The sequence below is a fragment of the Urocampus carinirostris genome, unplaced genomic scaffold (assembly GCF_059441175.1).
Source record: "Urocampus carinirostris isolate Australia breed hairy pipefish unplaced genomic scaffold, RoL_Ucar_1.0 HiC_scaffold_180, whole genome shotgun sequence".
NCBI classification, from domain to species: domain Eukaryota; kingdom Metazoa; phylum Chordata; class Actinopteri; order Syngnathiformes; family Syngnathidae; genus Urocampus; species Urocampus carinirostris.
Genome location: NW_028283281.1, coordinates 7,501 through 25,000, shown reverse-complemented (window position 1 = coordinate 25,000; position 17,500 = coordinate 7,501). Strand labels below are relative to the sequence as shown.

The 17,500-nt window shown below is 61.1% G+C and overlaps 4 non-coding genes and 1 pseudogene across 4 annotated transcripts; all 5 read right to left on the bottom strand.

Annotated features, from left to right (window-relative positions):
- The window catches only part of LOC148344929 (28S ribosomal RNA), a pseudogene marked incomplete at its 3' end in the record, with an annotated part of 2,570 nt that extends 2,236 nt beyond the window's left edge, over positions 1 to 334 (bottom strand).
- A 564-nt stretch (positions 335 to 898) lies between these two features.
- On the bottom strand, positions 899 to 1,052 carry LOC148344928 (5.8S ribosomal RNA). The gene has a single exon (XR_015848994.1). It is a non-coding gene; the product is annotated as a 5.8S ribosomal RNA (ribosomal RNA).
- Positions 1,053 to 2,394: 1,342 nt separating this feature from the next.
- Positions 2,395 to 4,381, bottom strand: LOC148344927 (18S ribosomal RNA). Its single transcript, XR_015848996.1, has one exon. It is a non-coding gene; the product is annotated as an 18S ribosomal RNA (ribosomal RNA).
- Positions 4,382 to 11,265: 6,884 nt separating this feature from the next.
- On the bottom strand, positions 11,266 to 11,419 carry LOC148344926 (5.8S ribosomal RNA). Its single transcript, XR_015848993.1, has one exon. It is a non-coding gene; the product is annotated as a 5.8S ribosomal RNA (ribosomal RNA).
- Positions 11,420 to 12,761: 1,342 nt separating this feature from the next.
- Positions 12,762 to 14,748, bottom strand: LOC148344925 (18S ribosomal RNA). The gene has a single exon (XR_015848995.1). It is a non-coding gene; the product is annotated as an 18S ribosomal RNA (ribosomal RNA).
- Positions 14,749 to 17,500: the final 2,752 nt, after the last annotated feature.

Genomic DNA, 17,500 nt, shown 5'->3' with positions numbered 1-17,500 from the left:
ATTTAGCCTTAGATGGAGTTTACCACCCGCTTTGGGCTGCATTCACAAGCAACCCGACTCCGAGAAGGCCTCGCCCCGGCGAGCCGGGGGCCGCTACCGGCCTCACACCGTCCCTGGGCTGAGCCTCTATCAGAAGGACTCGGGCCCCCGAGCGGCGCCGGGCTAAAGCGGCCTTCCGTACGCCACATTTCCCTCGCCCTACCGCAGGGCGGGGATTCGGCGCTGGGCTTTTCCCTCTTCGCTCGCCGCTACTGAGGGAATCCTGGTTAGTTTCTTTTCCTCCGCTTAGTAATATGCTTAAATTCAGCGGGTCGTCTCGTCTGATCTGAGGGCGTGCGCGTAGAGCTGTGCGGTCGGGGCCGGCGCCGGGACCGGCGCCGCCGCCATACGGCCGTTGTGATCCGTGCGGGGATCCGCTTGCTCGGCGACCCTCGCCGAGAGCAGCCCCGCGCCGCACGGACACGCGACACCGACGGGCGGACGGACGCCGAGGCGCCGACCGGGACCTTTACCTGAGGAGGGCGCCGAGCGCCGCCGCCATACGGGCCGCCGCGCGGAGCCGCGCGCGCGGAGCACCTTCTCGGTATGCTAAGTACCAGCCGTACTCACCGGCAGCCGAGAAGCACCTCCGGACGCGCGGACGCGCGACACCGACGGGCGGACGGACACGGAGCGCCGCCCGAGTCTGTATTTGAGGGTACGAAGGGACGGGGGTCCCTGCGAAACCCCAGCCGCGGAGTGGGCGGGGACACGGGTCGCGCGCCACCCGCCGGGCGGACCGGCGGAATGTCGCGGAGGGCCCGAGCCTCGCCCGCGCGGACCGGGTTCTCGCGCCACCCGCCGGACGGACCGGCGGAATGTCGCGGAGGGCCCGGCCCGCGTCCGATCGATTGGAAAGCGCCGCTCAGACAGGCGTGGCCCCGGGGTAAAACCGGGGCCGCAATGTGCGTTCAAAGTGTCGATGATCAATGTGTCCTGCAAATCACATTAGTTCTCGCAGCTAGCTGCGTTCTTCATCGACGCACGAGCCGAGTGATCCACCGCTAAGAGTCGTACGTTTGGGCCCTTTTACGTCCGCCCGGGACGATCGGAGACAAATTCACGACAGGGTTTGTACCGGAGACGAACGCGCCGCGGGTGCCGTTCGGTCGCTCCCGCGAGCGAGCCCCTAACCCGCGGCGCGGTTACCGACGGGCGCGATACGCGCGACGCCGCGACGAGCCGAGCGGGTCGGGCGCGCGGCGCTGAGGCCGGCGCCCGGCGTCTCCCGCTCGGGGCCGCGACGGCGCCCGAGACGTGCGTCGGCCCGGGTAGGTCGGGCGCTCGGCGCTGAGGCCGGCGCCCGGCGTCTCCCGCTCGGGCCTGACACGACTCGGCGACCGGACTCGCCGGGTAGGTCGGGGGCTCGGCGCTGAGGCCGGCCCCCGGCGTCTCCTACCCGGACCCCGGAAGGCCATCCGACTTGGAAGCCCCGCCGCGCCGCGAAGCGACGCTTTGGGTGTTGCTACCCGTCAGCGAGTGGGTTTGGTTTACAAGGGCGGCGCGACCGCGCTGACACCGAGGGGGGACTGGCCCCCGACCCGGCCGCGGCCTGCCCGGACTATGGATGGACAGAGGAGACCGCGGCGGACCGCGCGGAACCGAACCCCCGGTGTCCGGAGCCCCGGGAGGAACTCCGGTGTCCGGGGGCCGGCCCACGCGCGCGCTACGCGGCCCCTCGAGGGCTCCGGCCGACGGACGCGTTTGGCCGGGGAAAAAGGTAGCCGGTGGGAGCACCGTTTCGTCGCCCTGAACCTTCGTCTCGGGCGGGCGTCCCGACGCCGCCGCCATACGGCCGTTGTGATCCGTGCGGGGATCCGCTTGCTCGGCGACCCTCGCCGAGAGCAGCCCCGCGCCGCACGGACACGCGACACCGACGGGCGGACGGACGCCGGGGCGCCGGCCCGAACCGTTACCTTTAAAGGACGGGAGGTCGTCGAGGCGAGTGCCGCCCCGGAAGCGCGCGCCGGAAGCGCGAGAACCGCGCCGAGCTAGGGTCGTCGGCATAGGGGGATTCCCCGGTTACGGGGGTCCCGCGCACGGCCGCCGCCTTTCGCCCGTCGCTGGCGGTCGCCTGTCGTCGCGCCGCGCCGCGCTACTGGGGTCGTCGGACGAGCGCGCTACCCCGCTCGCACGGAGGTAGCGCGACATCGCCCGCCGCCTTTTCTCGCGTCGCGCCGCGCCGCGTGGCGCCCGCCGAACTCGCTCCGACGCGCGGCCCGGGAGTGACCCGCGCCGCGCCCCCCGTCCCGTCCCGTCCCGGTCTACCCTCTTCCTCCGCCTGCGACGACCCGCCGCCCTCGGCGTCTGGCTCGTCGGGGGTGTACCGAGGCGGATCTGCTGCCGCTCGTACGTTAATGATCCTTCTGCAGGTTCACCTACAGAAACCTTGTTACGACTTTTACTTCCTCTAGATAGTCAAGTTCGACCGTCTTCTGGCACACCGCCGGAGCCGGGGCCGGCCCCGGCGGGGACTATCCGAGGACCTCACTAAGCCATCCGATCGGTAGTAGCGACGGGCGGTGTGTACAAAGGGCAGGGACTTAATCAACGCAGGCTAATGACCCGCGCTTACTGGGAATTCCTCGTTGGTGGGAAATAATTGCAATCCCCAGGCCCTGTCACGAGCGGGGTTCATAGGATTACCCGCGCCTGCCGGCGCGGGGATAGACGACGCGCTTATACGCTCAGTGTGGCGCGCGTGCAGCCCCGGACATCTAAGGGCATCACAGACCTGTTATTGCTCATTCTCGTGTGGCTGAGAGCCACTTGTCCCTCTAAGAAGTTTTCTGCCGCCGACCGCGCGGGGGGCCGCGGTACTATTTAGTATGTTTGAGTCTCGTTCGTTATCGGAATTAACCAGACAAATCGCTCCACCAACTACGAACGGCCATGCACCACCACCCACGGTATCGAGAAAGAGCCTTCAATCTGTCAATCCTTTCCGTGTCCGGGCCGGGTGAGGTTTCCCGTGTTGAGTCAAATTAAGCCGCATGCTCCACTCCTGGTGGTGCCCTTCCGTCAATTCCTTTAAGTTTCAGCTTTGCAACAATACTCCCCCCGGAACCCAGACACTTGGTCGGTTTCCCGGGTGCTGCTCGGCGGGTCATGGGAATAACGCCGCCGGATCGCGAGTCGGCATCGTTTATGGTCGGAACTAGGACGGTATCTGATCGTCTTCGAACCTCCGACTTTCGTTCTTGATTAATGAAAACATTCTTGGCAAATGCTTTCGCTCTCGTCCGTCTTGCGCCGGTCCAAGAATTTCACCTCTAGCGGCGCAGTACGAATGCCCCCGGCCGTCCCTCTTAATCATGGCCCCAGTTCATGACAACCCACAAAATAGAACCGGAGTCCTATTCCATTATTCCCAGCTGCGATATGCAGGGGCGGCCGTGTGGCCTGCTTTGAACACTCTAATTTCCTCAAAGTAAACGCTTCGGGCCCCGCGAGTGACACCCAGCGAAGGGCATCACGGGGGCTTTTGCCGAGAGGCAGGGGCTGGGACAGACGGATGCACGCCTCGCGGCGGACCGTCAGCTCGCGTCCCGGGGTCCAACTAGGAGCTTTTTAACTGCAGCAACTTTAAAATACGCTATTGGAGCTGGAATTACCGCGGCTGCTGGCACCAGACTTGCCCTCCAATGGATGCTGGCCGATGGGTTTGTGTTCGGCTCATTCCAATTACGGAGACTCGAACGAGTCCCGTATTGTTATTTTTCGTCACTACCTCCCCGTGTCGGGAGTGGGTAATTTGCGCGCCTGCTGCCTTCCTTGGATGTGGTAGCCGTTTCTCATGCTCCCTCTCCGGAATCGAACCCTGATTCCCCGTTACCCGTGGTCACCATGGTAGGCGCAGAGTCTACCATCGAAAGTTGATAGGGCAGACATTCGAATGAGTCGTCGCCGCCTCGGGTGGGCGAGCGATCGGCACGAGGTTATCCTGAGTCAACACAAAGGGGGGGCCGGGCCGGCGGAACGAGGACCGGCGCGCGCGGAGCCGCCCGCGCCGCTTACGCCCCCGCCCGGAGAGGCGGAGGCCGGACGCGGGGGACGCGCGCGACGGCTGAGCCCCCGCCCGCCGGACACCGCGTGGGTTTTTGTGTCTGATAAATGCACGCGTCCCCGGGGCGAGGCCGGAGCCCCGCCCGCGAGTCGGCGCTCGTTTGCATGTATTAGCTCTGGATTTGCCACAGTTATCCAAGTAACGGTGGAGCGATCAAAGGAACCATAACTGATTTAATGAGCCGTTCGCAGTTTCACTGTACTGGCCATTCGTACTTAGACATGCATGGCTTAATCTTGAAAACAAGCATATGCTACTGGCAGGATCAACCAGAGTGCGTCTGCCGCCGGGGGGGCGCTGCTGGTGGCGGTGCGGCCCTGGTCCGGGACGAGGCTGTGGCTACAGCCGGGCCCGGGGGGCCGCGCGACACTCGTATACGTTCGGACGGGCTGACGAGCGGGTGTCGTGAAACGATGTTTCGCGCGGAGCCCTAGCACGCGTGGCGTCGGGCTCCGCGACGGTCGGACGTCTGGGTGTGGCTCGAGACGGAAGCTCGACCTCGGTTCGTCTTGGTTCTGCCGCCAAAAGGTTCACGCCGAGGCATGGTTTCGCAAGAGGGCCCCGCGAGTGCCAGCCGTGGATCCCGCCTCACTCGTAACTCGTATCGGATTCGTCCGGCCTCACTTTCGTTCGCACATCGGACAGTTATACGTGTGCTTTAGTAGCTTCCGTTCCCTCTTAGTGAGGCCGTCCGTACGTACCGCCCCAGCTCTTTCTGAGGCGGGTATCCACTCGGCTCGGGGGGGCCCAACGTTTGCCTAGTATCCTCGGCGCTGGAGCTTGACCCGCAAAGCCGGAGGAGCCGCACGCCCGAACACCGGCTTGCGCCGGCCGACGTGGGCCCTCCGAGGCGGGTCTCGTGTGCCAATCGCTCAGTTGGGGAACCGGCAGGCCCGTGGGCCGACGCCGGCTCACCCGGGGGTGAAGGGTGCTTCGATGGAGGCCCCCTGTCAGCCTCCGCGGAAGTCCGGCTTCAATACTTTAAAGTTTGAAAAACTTAGACATTTTTCGAGAACCGGAGCTTAGAGGGGTACATGCAAAAGCCAGGGCCGCGGGAAGCGCCCTAAATACTTCAATACTTTAAAATTTGAAAAACTTAGAAATTTTTCGAGAACCGGCATCTTCCCTCGGTAATTGCGAGATGCGAGGCCGCCCCTAGCCTCTGCTCTGTCGGACTCAATGGTCACGGGTGGCCGCTGATTAGCCCTGGTGCTCACCTCTCAAAATTGCGAGTCCCTAATATAATTCTGGCTGTCGGCTGGAGAAGGGGGTATAAAATCGGCACTTGAGGGAACGCCGGGCCCTCAAGTTCGGGGCCCTCTAGCGGATTTTTGAGGTACTGCACTCCCATTGGAAATGCATTGCCCATAGGAATACATGGGCGCTCCGTCCACTACAATGTAATTCCCTCACAATATCTGCCCCCGCGTGGCCGCGCGATGCTACTGCTGCCCCGTTGGGAATGAATGGGCCTTTCGGAGGCCATAAATACAGCGCCGCTGCATGGATTTTGGCGGTACTGCGGCTGTCGTTGAAAATACATGGACCCGTCTGAATGAATGGGCCTTTCGGATTCCATAAACCCAGCGCCGCTGCATGGATTTTGGCGGTACTGCGGCTGTCGCTGAAAATACATGGACCCGTCTGAATGAATGGGCCTTTCGGAGGCCATAAACTCAGCGCCGCTGCATGGATTTTGGCGGTACTGCGGCTGTCGCTGAAAATACATGGACCCGTCTGAATGAATGGACAAAATATAAATCAGACACTACAGAACACAAGCATAATCCAAGATTACAAAATCATCTCAGCCTTTAAAAGAAACAAAAACCTGAAAGACTACTTAGTAAAAAGTAAATTACCAGAAATCAACATAACACAAACGCAGGGCCCCACATTCTACAAACAAGCCACCACAGTTAGGAACACCGTCACCAACACAAACTACCTAATTAAACAAACAATCACACCTGCTACGGAAAACTGAAAATACATGGACCCGTCTGAATGTATGGGCCTTTCGGAGGCCATAAACTCAGCCAGCGCCGGGCCAGTGTTTGGGGTATTGTGCCCGCCACTAGTGGCTGAATACATAATAATAATAATAATAATAATAATTCCCTTGTATTGTCATTCTGTGTAACAATGTACACAGAACGAAATGTCGATTGCACTGGGCTAGTGTTGAGGGAACGTCGGGCCCTCAAGTTCGGTGGCTTGGAGCGGATTTTTGAGGTACTGCACTCCCATTGGAAATGCATGGGCGCTCCGTCCACTACCATGTAATTCCCTCACAATATCTGCCCCTGCGTGGCCGCGGGATGCTACTGCAGCCCCGTTGGTAATGAATGGGCCTTTCGGAGGCCATAAATACAGCGCCGCTGCATGGATTTTGGCGGTACTGCTGCTGTCGCTGAAAATACATGGACCCGTCTGAATGAATGGGCCTTTCGGAGGCCATAAACTCAGCGCCTCTGCATGGATTTTGGCGGTACTGCGGCTGTCGCTGAAAATACATGGACCCGTCTGAATGAATGGGCCTTTCGGAGGCCATAAATCCAGCGCCGCTGCATGGATTTTGGCGGTACTGCGGCTGTCGCTGAAAATACATGGACCCGTCTGAATGAATGGACAAAATATAAATCAGACACTACAGAACACAAGCATAATCCAAGATTACAAAATCATCTCAGCCTTTAAAAGAAACAAAAACCTGAAAGACTACTTAGTAAAAAGTAAATTACCAGAAATCAACATAACACAAACGCAGGGCCCCACATTCTACAAACAAGCCACCACAGTTAGGAACACCGTCACCAACACAAACTACCTAATTAAACAAACAATCACACCTGCTACGGAAAACTGAAAATACATGGACCCGTCTGAATGTATGGGCCTTTCGGAGGCCATAAACTCAGCGCCGGGCCGGTGTTTGGGGAATCGTGCCCGCCACTAGTGGCTGAATCCCGGGCTAGTGTTGGGGGACTTGTGCCCGCCAATAGTGGCTGAATCCCGGGCTAGTGTTGGGGGACTTGTGCACGCCAATAGTGGCTGAAATCCGCGCCGGTGTTTGGGGAAATGTGCGCGTATTATCGGGCCGGTGTTTGGGGAATTGCGCGCGTATTATCGGGCCGGTGTTTGGGGAATTGCGCGCGTATTATCGGGCCGGTGTTTGGGGAATTGTGCGCGTATTATCGGGCCGGTGTTTGGGGATATGCGCGCGTATTATCGGACCGGTGTTTGGGGAATTGTGCCCGCCACTAGTGGCTGAGAACTTGGCTAGTGTTTGGGGACTTGTGCCCGCCACTAGTGGCTGAAATCCGGGCCGGTGTTTGGGGAATTGTGCGCGTATTATCGGGCCGGTGTTTGGGGATATGCGCGCGTATTATCGGACCGGTGTTTGGGGAATCGTGCCCGCCACTAGTGGCTGAGAACTTGGCTAGTGTTGGGGGACTTGTGCCCGCCACTAGTGGCTGAAATCCGGGCCGGTGTTTGGGGAATTGTGCGCGTATTATCGGGCCGGTGTTTGGGGATATGCGCGCGTATTATCGGACCGGTGTTTGGGGAATCGTGCCCGCCACTAGTGGCTGAATCCCGGGCTAGTGTTGGGGGACTTGTGCCCGCCAATAGTGGCTGAAATCCGCGCCGGTGTTTGGGGAATTGTGCGCGTATTATCGGGCCGGTGTTTGGGGATATGCGCGCGTATTATCGGACCGGTGTTTGGGGAATTGTGCCCGCCACTAGTGGCTGAATCCCGGGCTAGTGTTGGGGGACTTGTGCCCGCCACTAGTGGCTGAAATCCGCGCCGGTGTTTGGGGAATTGTGCGCGTATTATCGGGCCGGTGTTTGGGGATATGCGCGCGTATTATCGGACCGGTGTTTGGGGAATTGTGCCCGCCACTAGTGGCTGAGAACTTGGCTAGTGTTGGGGGACTTGTGCCCGCCACTAGTGGCTGAAATCCGCGCCGGTGTTTGGGGAATTGTGCGCGTATTATCGGGCCGGTGTTTGGGGATATGCGCGCGTATTATCGGACCGGTGTTTGGGGAATCGTGCCCGCCACTAGTGGCTGAATCCCGGGCTAGTGTTGGGGGACTTGTGCCCGCCAATAGTGGCTGAAATCCGCGCCGGTGTTTGGGGAATTGTGCGCGTATTATCGGGCCGGTGTTTGGGGAATTGTGCCCGCCACTAGTGGCTGAGAACTTGGCTAGTGTTGGGGGACTTGTGCCCGCCACTAGTGGCTGAAATCCGCGCCGGTGTTTGGGGAATTGTGCGCGTATTATCGGGCCGGTGTTTGGGGATATGCGCGCGTATTATCGGACCGGTGTTTGGGGAATCGTGCCCGCCACTAGTGGCTGAATCCCGGGCTAGTGTTGGGGGACTTGTGCCCGCCAATAGTGGCTGAAATCCGCGCCGGTGTTTGGGGAATTGTGCGCGTATTATCGGGCCGGTGTTTGGGGATATGCGCGCGTATTATCGGACCGGTGTTTGGGGAATTGTGCCCGCCACTAGTGGCTGAGAACTGGGCTAGTGTTGGGGGACTTGTGCCCGCCACTAGTGGCTGAAATCCGGGCCGGTGTTTGGGGAATTGTGCCCGCCACTAGTGGCTGAATCCCGGGCTAGTGTTGGGGGACTAGTGGTCGTAAAACCGGGCCGGTGTTTGGGGACTTATAGGCCGACACTAGTGGCTCAAAACCGGGCTGCCGTTTGGGGACTTGTCGGGCCAACATTGGCTTGCAGCACTTGGAAAATTGCACTAAGTCCGATTGTCGGGTCACCAGGGGCTCGTGGGACTTAGAATTTGTGCCACTCCCCGGCCAGTGTTTGGGGACTGGCTGCCGCCTCCTGTGGGCCGGTCCCCGGCTGGTGTTTGGGGACCGGCTGCCGCCTCTTGTGGGCCGGTCCCCGGCTGGTGTTTGGGGACCGGCTGCCGCCTCCTGTGGGCCGGTCCCCGGCTGGTGTTTGGGGACCGGCTGCCGCCTCCTGTGGGCCGGTCCCCGGCTGGTGTTTGGGGACCGGCTGCCGCCTCCTGTGGGCCGGTCCCCGGCTGGTGTTTGGGGACCGGCTGCCGCCTCCTGTGGGCCGGTCCCCGGCTGGTGTTTGGGGACCGGCTGCCGCCTCCTGTGGGCCGGTCCCCGGCCGGTGTTTGGGGACCGGCTGCCGCCTCTTGTGGGCCGGTCCCCGGCTGGTGTTTGGGGACCGGCTGCCGCCTCTTGTGGGCCGGTCCCCGGCTGGTGTTTGGGGACCGGCTGCCGCCTCTTGTGGGCCGGTCCCCGGCTGGTGTTTGGGGACTGGCTGCCGCCTCTTGTGGTTCGTCTCCTGGCTTGCGTTTGGGGACTGGCTGCCGCCTCTTGTGGTTCGTCTTCCGGCTTGGGTTAGGGACTTGCGCTGGTTGGGGGGAATTTTCGCTCGTCGGGTCACCAGGGGCTCGCGGGAGCTTGCGTTTGGGGACTGGCTGCCGCCTCTTGTGGGCCGGTCCCCGGCTTGTGTTTGGGGACTGGCTGCAGCCTCCTGTGGGCCGGTCCCTGGCTTGCGTTTGGGGACTGGCTGCCGCCTCTTGTGGTTCGTCTTCCGGCTTGGGTTAGGGACTTGCGCTGGTTGGGGGGAATTTTCGCTCGTCGGGTCACCAGGGGCTCGCGGGAGCTTGCGTTTGGGGACTGGCTGCCGCCTCTTGTGGGCCGGTCCCCGGCTTGTGTTTGGGGACTGGCTGGCGCCTCTTGTGGTTCGTCTCCTGGCTTGCGTTTGGGGACTGGCTGCCGCCTCTTGTGGTTCGTCTTCCGGCTTGGGTTAGGGACTTGCGCTGGTTGGGGGGAATTTTCGCTCGTCGGGTCACCAGGGGCTCGCGGGGTTTTTCCCCACCAGGGTCACCAGGGGCTCGCGGGACTTAGAAATGGTTCCAACTTTTTTCCCCCTGGGGTCACCAGGGGCTTGCGGGACTTAGAAATTGTTCCAACTTTTTTCCCCCTGGGGTCACCAGGGGCTGGCGGGTATTTTTTTCCCCGCTAGGGTCACCAGGGGCTCGCGGGACTTAGGGGCTGTGTTTGAGAACCAGCAGCCAGCGTTTAAGTACTCGTGGCCGCCTCTCGCGGTTCATTCTCGGCTTGTGTTTAGGGACCGGCGAACCTCCCGACCCCTGGTGACCCCGCAAGGGGTCGGGACCGGCCGACAAAAGGTTGGATCGAGGGATGACTTTCAATAGATCGCAGCATGACGGCTGCTCTGCTACGTACGACACCCTGACCCAGAATCAGGTCGTTTACAAGTCATTTAGCACCCGGGTCTCCACAACAAGTGGTGATCGGTTTATTGGAAAGGGGGCTCCGAGAAGGCCTCGCCCCGGCGAGCCGGGGGCCGCTACCGGCCTCACACCGTCCCTGGGCTGAGCCTCTATCAGAAGGACTCGGGCCCCCGAGCGGCGCCGGGCTAAAGCGGCCTTCCGTACGCCACATTTCCCTCGCCCTACCGCAGGGCGGGGATTCGGCGCTGGGCTTTTCCCTCTTCGCTCGCCGCTACTGAGGGAATCCTGGTTAGTTTCTTTTCCTCCGCTTAGTAATATGCTTAAATTCAGCGGGTCGTCTCGTCTGATCTGAGGGCGTGCGCGTAGAGCTGTGCGGTCGGGGCCGGCGCCGGGACCGGCGCCGCCGCCATACGGCCGTTGTGATCCGTGCGGGGATCCGCTTGCTCGGCGACCCTCGCCGAGAGCAGCCCCGCGCCGCACGGACACGCGACACCGACGGGCGGACGGACGCCGAGGCGCCGACCGGGACCTTTACCTGAGGAGGGCGCCGAGCGCCGCCGCCATACGGGCCGCCGCGCGGAGCCGCGCGCGCGGAGCACCTTCTCGGTATGCTAAGTACCAGCCGTACTCACCGGCAGCCGAGAAGCACCTCCGGACGCGCGGACGCGCGACACCGACGGGCGGACGGACACGGAGCGCCGCCCGAGTCTGTATTTGAGGGTACGAAGGGACGGGGGTCCCTGCGAAACCCCAGCCGCGGAGTGGGCGGGGACACGGGTCGCGCGCCACCCGCCGGGCGGACCGGCGGAATGTCGCGGAGGGCCCGAGCCTCGCCCGCGCGGACCGGGTTCTCGCGCCACCCGCCGGACGGACCGGCGGAATGTCGCGGAGGGCCCGGCCCGCGTCCGATCGATTGGAAAGCGCCGCTCAGACAGGCGTGGCCCCGGGGTAAAACCGGGGCCGCAATGTGCGTTCAAAGTGTCGATGATCAATGTGTCCTGCAAATCACATTAGTTCTCGCAGCTAGCTGCGTTCTTCATCGACGCACGAGCCGAGTGATCCACCGCTAAGAGTCGTACGTTTGGGCCCTTTTACGTCCGCCCGGGACGATCGGAGACAAATTCACGACAGGGTTTGTACCGGAGACGAACGCGCCGCGGGTGCCGTTCGGTCGCTCCCGCGAGCGAGCCCCTAACCCGCGGCGCGGTTACCGACGGGCGCGATACGCGCGACGCCGCGACGAGCCGAGCGGGTCGGGCGCGCGGCGCTGAGGCCGGCGCCCGGCGTCTCCCGCTCGGGGCCGCGACGGCGCCCGAGACGTGCGTCGGCCCGGGTAGGTCGGGCGCTCGGCGCTGAGGCCGGCGCCCGGCGTCTCCCGCTCGGGCCTGACACGACTCGGCGACCGGACTCGCCGGGTAGGTCGGGGGCTCGGCGCTGAGGCCGGCCCCCGGCGTCTCCTACCCGGACCCCGGAAGGCCATCCGACTTGGAAGCCCCGCCGCGCCGCGAAGCGACGCTTTGGGTGTTGCTACCCGTCAGCGAGTGGGTTTGGTTTACAAGGGCGGCGCGACCGCGCTGACACCGAGGGGGGACTGGCCCCCGACCCGGCCGCGGCCTGCCCGGACTATGGATGGACAGAGGAGACCGCGGCGGACCGCGCGGAACCGAACCCCCGGTGTCCGGAGCCCCGGGAGGAACTCCGGTGTCCGGGGGCCGGCCCACGCGCGCGCTACGCGGCCCCTCGAGGGCTCCGGCCGACGGACGCGTTTGGCCGGGGAAAAAGGTAGCCGGTGGGAGCACCGTTTCGTCGCCCTGAACCTTCGTCTCGGGCGGGCGTCCCGACGCCGCCGCCATACGGCCGTTGTGATCCGTGCGGGGATCCGCTTGCTCGGCGACCCTCGCCGAGAGCAGCCCCGCGCCGCACGGACACGCGACACCGACGGGCGGACGGACGCCGGGGCGCCGGCCCGAACCGTTACCTTTAAAGGACGGGAGGTCGTCGAGGCGAGTGCCGCCCCGGAAGCGCGCGCCGGAAGCGCGAGAACCGCGCCGAGCTAGGGTCGTCGGCATAGGGGGATTCCCCGGTTACGGGGGTCCCGCGCACGGCCGCCGCCTTTCGCCCGTCGCTGGCGGTCGCCTGTCGTCGCGCCGCGCCGCGCTACTGGGGTCGTCGGACGAGCGCGCTACCCCGCTCGCACGGAGGTAGCGCGACATCGCCCGCCGCCTTTTCTCGCGTCGCGCCGCGCCGCGTGGCGCCCGCCGAACTCGCTCCGACGCGCGGCCCGGGAGTGACCCGCGCCGCGCCCCCCGTCCCGTCCCGTCCCGGTCTACCCTCTTCCTCCGCCTGCGACGACCCGCCGCCCTCGGCGTCTGGCTCGTCGGGGGTGTACCGAGGCGGATCTGCTGCCGCTCGTACGTTAATGATCCTTCTGCAGGTTCACCTACAGAAACCTTGTTACGACTTTTACTTCCTCTAGATAGTCAAGTTCGACCGTCTTCTGGCACACCGCCGGAGCCGGGGCCGGCCCCGGCGGGGACTATCCGAGGACCTCACTAAGCCATCCGATCGGTAGTAGCGACGGGCGGTGTGTACAAAGGGCAGGGACTTAATCAACGCAGGCTAATGACCCGCGCTTACTGGGAATTCCTCGTTGGTGGGAAATAATTGCAATCCCCAGGCCCTGTCACGAGCGGGGTTCATAGGATTACCCGCGCCTGCCGGCGCGGGGATAGACGACGCGCTTATACGCTCAGTGTGGCGCGCGTGCAGCCCCGGACATCTAAGGGCATCACAGACCTGTTATTGCTCATTCTCGTGTGGCTGAGAGCCACTTGTCCCTCTAAGAAGTTTTCTGCCGCCGACCGCGCGGGGGGCCGCGGTACTATTTAGTATGTTTGAGTCTCGTTCGTTATCGGAATTAACCAGACAAATCGCTCCACCAACTACGAACGGCCATGCACCACCACCCACGGTATCGAGAAAGAGCCTTCAATCTGTCAATCCTTTCCGTGTCCGGGCCGGGTGAGGTTTCCCGTGTTGAGTCAAATTAAGCCGCATGCTCCACTCCTGGTGGTGCCCTTCCGTCAATTCCTTTAAGTTTCAGCTTTGCAACAATACTCCCCCCGGAACCCAGACACTTGGTCGGTTTCCCGGGTGCTGCTCGGCGGGTCATGGGAATAACGCCGCCGGATCGCGAGTCGGCATCGTTTATGGTCGGAACTAGGACGGTATCTGATCGTCTTCGAACCTCCGACTTTCGTTCTTGATTAATGAAAACATTCTTGGCAAATGCTTTCGCTCTCGTCCGTCTTGCGCCGGTCCAAGAATTTCACCTCTAGCGGCGCAGTACGAATGCCCCCGGCCGTCCCTCTTAATCATGGCCCCAGTTCATGACAACCCACAAAATAGAACCGGAGTCCTATTCCATTATTCCCAGCTGCGATATGCAGGGGCGGCCGTGTGGCCTGCTTTGAACACTCTAATTTCCTCAAAGTAAACGCTTCGGGCCCCGCGAGTGACACCCAGCGAAGGGCATCACGGGGGCTTTTGCCGAGAGGCAGGGGCTGGGACAGACGGATGCACGCCTCGCGGCGGACCGTCAGCTCGCGTCCCGGGGTCCAACTAGGAGCTTTTTAACTGCAGCAACTTTAAAATACGCTATTGGAGCTGGAATTACCGCGGCTGCTGGCACCAGACTTGCCCTCCAATGGATGCTGGCCGATGGGTTTGTGTTCGGCTCATTCCAATTACGGAGACTCGAACGAGTCCCGTATTGTTATTTTTCGTCACTACCTCCCCGTGTCGGGAGTGGGTAATTTGCGCGCCTGCTGCCTTCCTTGGATGTGGTAGCCGTTTCTCATGCTCCCTCTCCGGAATCGAACCCTGATTCCCCGTTACCCGTGGTCACCATGGTAGGCGCAGAGTCTACCATCGAAAGTTGATAGGGCAGACATTCGAATGAGTCGTCGCCGCCTCGGGTGGGCGAGCGATCGGCACGAGGTTATCCTGAGTCAACACAAAGGGGGGGCCGGGCCGGCGGAACGAGGACCGGCGCGCGCGGAGCCGCCCGCGCCGCTTACGCCCCCGCCCGGAGAGGCGGAGGCCGGACGCGGGGGACGCGCGCGACGGCTGAGCCCCCGCCCGCCGGACACCGCGTGGGTTTTTGTGTCTGATAAATGCACGCGTCCCCGGGGCGAGGCCGGAGCCCCGCCCGCGAGTCGGCGCTCGTTTGCATGTATTAGCTCTGGATTTGCCACAGTTATCCAAGTAACGGTGGAGCGATCAAAGGAACCATAACTGATTTAATGAGCCGTTCGCAGTTTCACTGTACTGGCCATTCGTACTTAGACATGCATGGCTTAATCTTGAAAACAAGCATATGCTACTGGCAGGATCAACCAGAGTGCGTCTGCCGCCGGGGGGGCGCTGCTGGTGGCGGTGCGGCCCTGGTCCGGGACGAGGCTGTGGCTACAGCCGGGCCCGGGGGGCCGCGCGACACTCGTATACGTTCGGACGGGCTGACGAGCGGGTGTCGTGAAACGATGTTTCGCGCGGAGCCCTAGCACGCGTGGCGTCGGGCTCCGCGACGGTCGGACGTCTGGGTGTGGCTCGAGACGGAAGCTCGACCTCGGTTCGTCTTGGTTCTGCCGCCAAAAGGTTCACGCCGAGGCATGGTTTCGCAAGAGGGCCCCGCGAGTGCCAGCCGTGGATCCCGCCTCACTCGTAACTCGTATCGGATTCGTCCGGCCTCACTTTCGTTCGCACATCGGACAGTTATACGTGTGCTTTAGTAGCTTCCGTTCCCTCTTAGTGAGGCCGTCCGTACGTACCGCCCCAGCTCTTTCTGAGGCGGGTATCCACTCGGCTCGGGGGGGCCCAACGTTTGCCTAGTATCCTCGGCGCTGGAGCTTGACCCGCAAAGCCGGAGGAGCCGCACGCCCGAACACCGGCTTGCGCCGGCCGACGTGGGCCCTCCGAGGCGGGTCTCGTGTGCCAATCGCTCAGTTGGGGAACCGGCAGGCCCGTGGGCCGACGCCGGCTCACCCGGGGGTGAAGGGTGCTTCGATGGAGGCCCCCTGTCAGCCTCCGCGGAAGTCCGGCTTCAATACTTTAAAGTTTGAAAAACTTAGACATTTTTCGAGAACCGGAGCTTAGAGGGGTACATGCAAAAGCCAGGGCCGCGGGAAGCGCCCTAAATACTTCAATACTTTAAAATTTGAAAAACTTAGAAATTTTTCGAGAACCGGCATCTTCCCTCGGTAATTGCGAGATGCGAGGCCGCCCCTAGCCTCTGCTCTGTCGGACTCAATGGTCACGGGTGGCCGCTGATTAGCCCTGGTGCTCACCTCTCAAAATTGCGAGTCCCTAATATAATTCTGGCTGTCGGCTGGAGAAGGGGGTATAAAATCGGCACTTGAGGGAACGCCGGGCCCTCAAGTTCGGGGCCCTCTAGCGGATTTTTGAGGTACTGCACTCCCATTGGAAATGCATTGCCCATAGGAATACATGGGCGCTCCGTCCACTACAATGTAATTCCCTCACAATATCTGCCCCCGCGTGGCCGCGCGATGCTACTGCTGCCCCGTTGGGAATGAATGGGCCTTTCGGAGGCCATAAATACAGCGCCGCTGCATGGATTTTGGCGGTACTGCGGCTGTCGTTGAAAATACATGGACCCGTCTGAATGAATGGGCCTTTCGGATTCCATAAACCCAGCGCCGCTGCATGGATTTTGGCGGTACTGCGGCTGTCGCTGAAAATACATGGACCCGTCTGAATGAATGGGCCTTTCGGAGGCCATAAACTCAGCGCCGCTGCATGGATTTTGGCGGTACTGCGGCTGTCGCTGAAAATACATGGACCCGTCTGAATGAATGGACAAAATATAAATCAGACACTACAGAACACAAGCATAATCCAAGATTACAAAATCATCTCAGCCTTTAAAAGAAACAAAAACCTGAAAGACTACTTAGTAAAAAGTAAATTACCAGAAATCAACATAACACAAACGCAGGGCCCCACATTCTACAAACAAGCCACCACAGTTAGGAACACCGTCACCAACACAAACTACCTAATTAAACAAACAATCACACCTGCTACGGAAAACTGAAAATACATGGACCCGTCTGAATGTATGGGCCTTTCGGAGGCCATAAACTCAGCCAGCGCCGGGCCAGTGTTTGGGGTATTGTGCCCGCCACTAGTGGCTGAATACATAATAATAATAATAATAATAATAATTCCCTTGTATTGTCATTCTGTGTAACAATGTACACAGAACGAAATGTCGATTGCACTGGGCTAGTGTTGAGGGAACGTCGGGCCCTCAAGTTCGGTGGCTTGGAGCGGATTTTTGAGGTACTGCACTCCCATTGGAAATGCATGGGCGCTCCGTCCACTACCATGTAATTCCCTCACAATATCTGCCCCTGCGTGGCCGCGGGATGCTACTGCAGCCCCGTTGGTAATGAATGGGCCTTTCGGAGGCCATAAATACAGCGCCGCTGCATGGATTTTGGCGGTACTGCTGCTGTCGCTGAAAATACATGGACCCGTCTGAATGAATGGGCCTTTCGGAGGCCATAAACTCAGCGCCTCTGCATGGATTTTGGCGGTACTGCGGCTGTCGCTGAAAATACATGGACCCGTCTGAATGAATGGGCCTTTCGGAGGCCATAAATCCAGCGCCGCTGCATGGATTTTGGCGGTACTGCGGCTGTCGCTGAAAATACATGGACCCGTCTGAATGAATGGACAAAATATAAATCAGACACTACAGAACACAAGCATAATCCAAGATTACAAAATCATCTCAGCCTTTAAAAGAAACAAAAACCTGAAAGACTACTTAGTAAAAAGTAAATTACCAGAAATCAACATAACACAAACGCAGGGCCCCACATTCTACAAACAAGCCACCACAGTTAGGAACACCGTCACCAACACAAACTACCTAATTAAACAAACAATCACACCTGCTACGGAAAACTGAAAATACATGGACCCGTCTGAATGTATGGGCCTTTCGGAGGCCATAAACTCAGCGCCGGGCCGGTGTTTGGGGAATCGTGCCCGCCACTAGTGGCTGAATCCCGGGCTAGTGTTGGGGGACTTGTGCCCGCCAATAGTGGCTGAATCCCGGGCTAGTGTT